General features: G+C 41.4%; 1 long non-coding RNA gene across 1 annotated transcript; it reads right to left on the bottom strand.

The window, feature by feature from the left end:
- Positions 1–2155: 2155 nt before the first annotated feature.
- On the bottom strand, positions 2156–7859 carry LOC127528790 (uncharacterized). The gene is made up of 3 exons (XR_007935405.1): positions 7740–7859; positions 5797–5894; positions 2156–2298 (listed from the first exon to the last, which is right to left on the bottom strand). It is a non-coding gene; the product is annotated as an uncharacterized LOC127528790 (long non-coding RNA).
- Positions 7860–8283: the final 424 nt, after the last annotated feature.

Here is an 8283-nt window from a genome sequence, read left to right as displayed (position 1 = left end):
TATCATCTAATGTTGTATCCCAATCCTTCATTCTTTTCATTTCTAACATGATGGCTCACATGTTTGACTTCACTGTCAACCAAATGCTTCTTCAGGATAAATTGCTCTCCCAAGATGACATTTCTCTCTTGCCAAGTGAAACACCTGACTTTTCTGTGTGAGCACTTGATAGTTTATTTTAGGTTTGATTTCACATTTTACTATTGGATTTTCTGTGTGAACATTAATGCTGTGATTTGATTCTGGTTTTTCCTTACATTACTATTGCTTTCCATTATTGATTTGATATGTGTGACTTGCAGTGATTTTATTCTCCCAAAATTCGGCCGGACAGAGATCTTTTACTCCCTTCTAGCTCAACCAGAAGGGGGAGATGTTTGGTCTCTGAGCCATCAGGAGGAGAGAATGGGTGATTGGATTGTTACTGAAGATGACACACCCTGAGGGAGCACAGGTAGTTGAAAGCTGGCACTCTCTTCTCTCAACTTGAGTCCAAAATAGTGGAGTTGTAACAAGGTCAGGAGAGGGGAGTGTGAGAGAATAATTTAGATGTAGCATAATATAATTTAGTATTTTGGTTTGCAGTGTGTACATTAAAATATAAGAGTTGGTTTAGGAAAAACAAGGGGGCTCCGCCCCCTGCTCGCTTCGCTCGCCTACCCCCAGCGTTGGGTATCCTGAAATACATTAGTCGAACTCGTTCGTTTTGGAACCATGCCCGCTTTGCCCGTGGCATTTCAGACGCACGTTGTAGGCGCCTGCGTTCATTGAGTTTATCCAGGCAGGCTCGTGTTTGTATATCCGTCAGTCGAGCTCGTTCGTTTTGAACCCGTGCCTGCTTTGCTTCTGCAGTTTCAGACGCGCGTTGTAGGTGCCTGCATTCATTGATCTTATCCAGGTGGGCTCGTGTTTGTATCGTTGAGCTGTACTGTGTTTGAATTTGGTGTAAAGCGTTCAGCGGTTTGTACAATCCCAAGCAGCACATTATTCCTAACTTCACTCTGCAGTAGTGCCACTCACAATATGGCGGTGACGCCTGCGCCTTCACTCCGCAATAGTGCCACTCACAATATGGCGGTGACGCCTGCACCTTCCGTACTATGTCGGGTTTCACTATGCTGTGTAGTCGCCTTTGCCTTTCGTACTTTCCTGCACCTTCCGCACTATCTTTGTGGACCTGTGGGGCCTCTGTAGCCTCTTCCATTTGAATCTGGGCTGCAGCACAGAATCCTCTTTTGTGTATGGCTGTGTCGTTAGTCGTTAGCTATGGGCGCGTTGTTGCTTCATTTCTCATTCACGTCAGTTGAGCTCTTTCATTTTTGGGCCGTGACTCCTTCGTGTGCTGTGGATACGACTTCGCTTGTGGTTTATGAGACGTGCGCTGTACGCGCCTGCGCAGTACGTCTCATGGTCCCATCGCCGTGTACCTGTGCCCATGCCATCCGGTTTACCATTCTCTGTTAGCAATATGGATACTGAGATGGTCAAGTAAAGAATGTGGCTGATGTAATATACAGAATGTACTCAAGGATGACTAAGAGATGACTAAGAAGTCAGCAGATGTCCTACACAATCAGAATGGACAGTTATTATATACACAGAAATTTCAAGAGTGGAAGCTCAAGTCAAAGGTATAAGAAGAACCAGAAAAATAATAAGTTTTACTTTTATTTTATATGTCATTTGGGTATAAGCTGATAAACCAACCAGAGTAAATGTATCGATTGACACTGCTATGTAAATTCATTTGCTTATAAAACAGACCCCTAGCCTGTAATATTTTGACCATTCTGACCAGGCTGTAATAGACTGCTTGTGAGAAACATCCCTTTTCATGAAGTGACATTAAAAAACGTACAGAACGGTTCTTCTCCTGCCTGGTTTCTAATAGTAGGAGGTTCTAAATTTAAGGTTAAGATTTTATTAATATATATCAATATTGAATTTCTTCCACTAAAGTGACTAAAATAGAACCTTCAAACACAGTGTGAAAGTGATCGATCTTAATACATTTGTAATGCTTAAATCGAGAACGGTGGCAAATCACAGCTTAAAGGCTTTATCTGAACTGTACTTGAGAAAAATAAAAACTAATCTACAATTGTGCAGAGTGAAATAGTTGAATGGGATCTTAGTGCAATCCCAAGTTTACCTGTTTCTTTTTTACAGTAATATTTTCTATGTCTAGTTCCAAAATTATTTCCCTTGCTCCAACATAGAGCGTTTTCTTGTCTTCGTCTAGCAGAAAAGATGAATAATTCAGAATATCTGGTTCTTTGAATTCTAATAGATTTAGCTCTGTAAAAAAATAGAGAAAAATAGTAAGTGAAAACAATTAGAGGAGTATTGGAAAATATAATACAAATTACCAGTTGAGTAAATATTCATTTATAGACTAAGGAGATTAACCCTTTAGATATCCCTTACAGGATGTTCTCCAAATGTGTTTTCAACTGCTAAGTCAAAAACGGTTAATACTTGTGAAAATAATTTAAAAAAACCTTGTTTTAGTTATTTTGGGTAAATAATTATAAACCTTGACTTAATAAATGGGAGCCTTGACTCTTTAGATAACACAGCTCTGTGGATGGATGTTTTGAACACTACAGAATAATTATATTTTAAATCAAGGAAAACAGACTGTAAAATTCATCTTAGATCAAGTAAAATTTGTAAATACTGTGGCCTGCAGGGTGCGCCTCCAAACCCCAGACAAAGCTACCACAGGCACGGACCTGGGATCAAATCCAGTGCTTTTACTTACAACGCCCTGTACCTTTTACAGGCTTGCTTTCCTTGGTGTCGCAGCAGCTCTAAGACTGCACAACACAGACAGCAATTCCCTACATGCTTCTTGTATTCCTTCGTCCCCCTCCATATCACCCATACGAGTGTTGTCCGCAGCCTCCTCTGTCGAGACTTTTGACCACCAAGGCCAAGTGGAGGGCTCTCTTTTAGCTCCCGACCTGGGAATACTTCTGGTGCTCAATCTGTTGCCCCTGGGATGCACTTCCGGGTTATGCAGGACAACAGTTTTTCTTGTGCAGTCAATATATGACAACTCCCACAGGCAGCCCACACAGAGCAGCCAGCCCTATGGGACCACAACTCCCATGCTGCTCTGCAGGCATCCATACTTGGGTTCGCCAGATTGGATGCTGCTGCTCAGTGTATGGGGAGACCCTCTGCCATAGCAGGCAGTCACCCACCCACTGTCCTGTCCTTCCACCCTCCCAAGCCCAACCAGGGCCTCACTTCTGTGGCTGCTGACATACCAGCCCAGATGTAGTTTGCTGCTGCTGTGTCCTTCCATGTCCACATCCTGGAACGTAAGGAGAATATCGCTGCTCCCTCACTTTATCATGGCCTCCTAGTCAGCCAAAGGTGCAGGCAGGGCCCATCCCAGCTCGGAGGCTGACTTGTTTCTCACAAGACTATTAATGCTTGACTATATAAATTTGAAAGGTCCATTCAGAGGAGTTCAAATCTCATTCAGGGGGGGGCTTGTAACTTGCATGACTTAACCCCTTAACCGCCCTCTGCCGGATATATCCGGCACCGTTGTTTTATTGCTAACGCCATACTGCCGGAATTATCCGGCACATTTGCCTGTGGTTATATGAATGCCTGGCAAGTAGTATAACTGACGGTTTGGCGTGGGTATTATTACTACGTTGTATTTCGACAAGTCTGTGGTTGTTTTGGCCGGTCATGTGACGTGATTCGCATGTAACAGCTGTGAATATGGCGAAACGTAAACTGACTTCAAGTGAGGCTTTGCAGGCGATTTTGGACAGTTCTGATCATGATTGTAGCAGTTCTGAAGAAGATTTTAGCGACAATGATGAGCAGCAACGTGCGCTGCATGATACTGTGAATGAAGACGCATCGGATGACGGCGCTGAGTGGGTGTATCCCAAGCATCTCAGCTGGACTGCTGCCCGAGGTGAACTACCTTTTCTGCATCCATTTGAGGCAATGTGTGGCTTTATTGTTGATGTAAACAATTACACTGCTGAGCAGTTTTATGAGCTGTTTGTGTCACCTGATTTGATCAGACATTTTGTTCATCAGACAAATCTGTATGCAGCACAGTTTATTGAGAAAAATCCCAATTTACCTCCACATTCCCGTGTTCGTGCTTGGTTTGACACTGATGAAAACGAAATGAAAAAATTCATTGGGATTTTGATGTTGATGGGAATAATCAGAAAACCAGATATTGAGATGTACTGGTCTACAGATCCTATGTATGCAACACCTATTTTTGCAGCTGTCATGACACGTAACTGATTCTCTTTGCTGCTGAAATTCTTTCATTTGAATGACAACAGAAACGAGCCAGATAAGAAAGATCCAAACCGCGACCGCTTGTTCAAGCTACGTCCTTTGATTGACCATTTATTTGAAGCATTTCAGTTGCCCTACATGCCAGGACCGTCAGTTGCAGTTGATGAAAGTTTATTGTTGTGGAAGGGCCGCTTACAGTTTTGACAGTATCTACCATTGAAAAGGGCACGGTTTGGTATCAAGATGTTTTGCTTAGCTGAGAATTCAGGTTACATTTATAGATTTCGTGTATACACTGGCAAAGAGGATCCTATGAGTAGTATTTCAGCAGTGTTGCCAGATGAATGTAAGGACTTTGGACTTTCAGAAAAACGCTGTCGTGTCTGTTCAAAGAAGGGTCAGCGTAGAGACGTCAAGACCTTCTGCTCAAAGTGTCCCAGCAATCCAGGACTTTGTGCAGTTCCCTGCTTTGGCCTGTGGCACAGCAAACTCAAATACTGGGAATGAAACTATGATTGACTGAACTACTTTTGACTTTTGAATTACTTTTGACTGTTCCATTTTGTAAGGCGGCTCGGTGGCGCAGTGGGTAGCGCTGCTGCCTCGCAGTTGGGAGACCTGGGGACCTGGGTTCGCTTCCCGGGTCCTCCCTGCGTGGAGTTTGCATGTTCTCCCCGTGTCTGCGTGGGTTTCCTCCGGGTGCTCCGGTTTCCTCCCACAGTCCAAAGACATGCAGGTTAGGTGGATTGGTGATTCTAAATTGGCCCTAGTGTGTGCTTGGTGTGTTTGTGTGTGTCCTGTGGTGGGTTGGCACCCTGCCCTGGATTGGTTCCTGCCTTGTACCCTGTGTTGGCTGGGATTGGCTCCAGCAGACCCCCGTGACCCTGTGTTCGGATTCAGCGGGTTGGAAAATGGATGGATGGATGGATGTTCCATTTTGTAGTTGACAATAAATCCAGAAGCCTGAGAAAAGGTACATTTTGTGTTTTATTATGTGTTTGCCCATTTCTAGAACTTGCACAACATTTAGTGGTCAATACTGCTTGAATAAATGTAAAAAATGTAAAAAAAATGTAAAAAAGTAAAAAAATGAAAATTGTTCAGATTTCGCCTGGCGTGGGGAATATTTAGGGAGTTGGCGGTTAAAGGGTTAAGAAAGGTTATCAGATCACTACGACTGCTACAACATTTTAAAGATAATATCATTTCTTTCACAAAAAAGCATTTTTTAAATCAAATTAATGGAAGCAAGACAACAGGAAAATGCTATGAGAGCGTTCCTCTGTGGTCCATCATCCTTTTTTACACAATGATTTGTTCAGCTGACTTTTTTGTAGAGTTGGCACATTATTGATATTTGCAGAGTTTAATTCAATTGTTGTTATTTGCTTGGAATTTTTACAAGTTATTCAAATAAAATGTACTTTTCTTTCATAAAATATAACTTGTTTTCATACAAGAAGCAGAAAAGGGGTTATTTATAATCTAGTGAAAAGCTTTTCTTACCGTGATGTTTCCAGGAAAACCTTGGAGGTCCTTGGGTCAACACTTCCAGAAATAATCCCAAGATTATGCCACAAATGGTTAAGGAGGCCATATTCAATCTGAGAAGAATTTATTTCAGACAGGTTATATTGCTTAGATCTCAAAAGCTTGTTATAAAACCAACCACAAGCTTTTTTTTTCCTAGTGCGCCTTTCACCAATTGACAATATTGCCAGTTGAAGTCAACATTTGCCTGCCCTTGCAGAAAGCTGCCTGGCTGATAACTGTTGGCACTCTTCTCGACTTGTCAAAACACCCAAAAGTCCCTCTCTATAGCCTCACCAGAAGCAGCCCATATATGAGGCAATGCTTTCACCATCTCTATGGATGGCCACCTTTTCACCTGTCGGTGAAACCTGTCCTCAAGTAGGCGACCACCATTTAGTTGAAATCAAATGTACCAATTCTTCTGACACTCTTTAGCTAACAATTAACTCACAATAAAGGTAAGCAAACTGCATTTTTAACTTTACTATACAAACCAGTAACTATCAAGTTTCAAATGATGCAACTAACAGCTCAAAAGAACAATCAACTGCACTGTAAAAAAAATGGCAGTAAATTTAAAATACTGTAAATGGTGAAAGTAAAATACCGTTTCTGGAAAAAAAAGGAAAAATTACCTGTATATCTTAAAACAATTCATTTCATTATTTTGTATGGCCAAGTTCTGTAAAATCAATATTTTTCTACCTTCAGAAAAAGCTACATACCGTTTACTGCTACATTACAGTTACACTGAAAAAAATACATTAATTTGACAGTGTAAAACTGTTAAACAGCGAAGGCAAACTACTGTATAATGTAAAACGGTAAAGCGCTGTTTCAGTAACGCCAAAGTTACGGTATTTGCATAAGGACACGCCCCCTGTTACCGTATTGTTCCTGGTGAACCGCATACCTTTGAACAGGAGGGAAAAATAGTTCAAGTTAGCAGACTTCTTTTTCCCTGCGTGCTGAAGGTTTTTTGAGGTTATGGAAGCTGATTTACGGTGAGTTGTTTGTATTCGATAAGCGGGCACACCTGTAGGCCGTCATACAGCACAAAGGTACCAGACAATGTGTCATAACTTTCTTGACCATTGAATTCTTTTCAATGTATATAATTAAATAATACATATTTGCTATGGGTTGATGTTACATTACTGATGCAAACTGTGTAGTGTTGTTTGATACTGACAGTATTTTCTAACGGTTTATCGATTGACATTTATTACAGTGCATGGATATCAGGTTATGTGGTTAAACGTTCACTTCTATTAGAATAGAATGCGTTGTAAAGAAAAGTTATTTACTACAAAGTTATACCGTAATCCTAAAAATATTCTCATTTTTACGGTAAAATTCTGGAAACCACAGGTGCTGATACTTTTACGGTAAATGTAACATTTTTTACAGTGTCACATTCAAAAGAATACGACTAAAGTAGTAACACTCCTTCAAAGCATGACAGTCCATCAACGGTCATACGAATTGAATTTAGTGTTTACAGTTCTTGAATGATATGCTGCACCTAAAATGTCCAGAGGTCCCGTGAAATGTGTGTGCGTGTTTCCTAAAACAGACTGCCATCACTCCATTCCAGCTTGGGGCCTATTATCTCCGTGTCCTGTGTATATGTGTACTGGAATAACTGGGTCCAGAAGAATGATGGATTCAATGAAAACATCGCCAAATACAACACAGTTGCTCTGACCCCTTCTAAAACACTTACCATGCAAAGCAAAATGCATTGTGTAGCTGCCTCATCCATGTTTCGTCCAGACAACATGCTGATCCAGAAGTGACCGTTTAGCTATAGCACCTGAGATAACTCAGCAATCACGTGTACACAAATGATCTGTTCATTAAATGATCTTACTTTGTTGCATCATACTATTACATCTAATAATATTGGCACATACCTTTTAAAAGATGTTCCTATGCTTCTTCTTTCTTGTAAAACTGTTAACGTTTAAAAAATACAATTATCTATTCTCTGGAGCACAAGCCATTATAAGCAAATGTACACGTAATGCCATGTCCTAGACGGGATGCCATGCCAGGTTATATGAGAGCAGAATCACACGCACACACACAAACACACACCTGACTATCCTCTTGGAAGTACTGGAGTAAATGCCAGTAGATAGGACAATCACTCGGAATTTTCAAATGATCGCTTGGCCAAAAACAGCTTTACTGTGTGAGTGACTCAGTATGTGAGTTACATCACTCCTCGAAACCCTCAGTTTCATTCAGTGTTGTCAACTTGGCGACTTGAGAGAGCCTAACGATTAATTTTCAGTTAACATAAGCGACTTTTCTTTTACCGAGTCGCTGATAACAATGCATATGACAAACCGATTGCTCGGCAGTTCGACAGAGCGCAGTAACGTTAAAAAAATGCCCGGAGTGTCCGATCGGAGTCACAAACCAGCTGCTCTTGAGGCGGTGGCCACCGGCCAA

This window comes from Erpetoichthys calabaricus, chromosome 7 (genome assembly GCF_900747795.2).
Source record: "Erpetoichthys calabaricus chromosome 7, fErpCal1.3, whole genome shotgun sequence".
Classification (NCBI taxonomy): domain Eukaryota; kingdom Metazoa; phylum Chordata; class Cladistia; order Polypteriformes; family Polypteridae; genus Erpetoichthys; species Erpetoichthys calabaricus.
The sequence above is the reverse complement of the archived record's forward strand: the minus strand, read 5'-3'. Positions and strand labels throughout refer to the sequence as shown.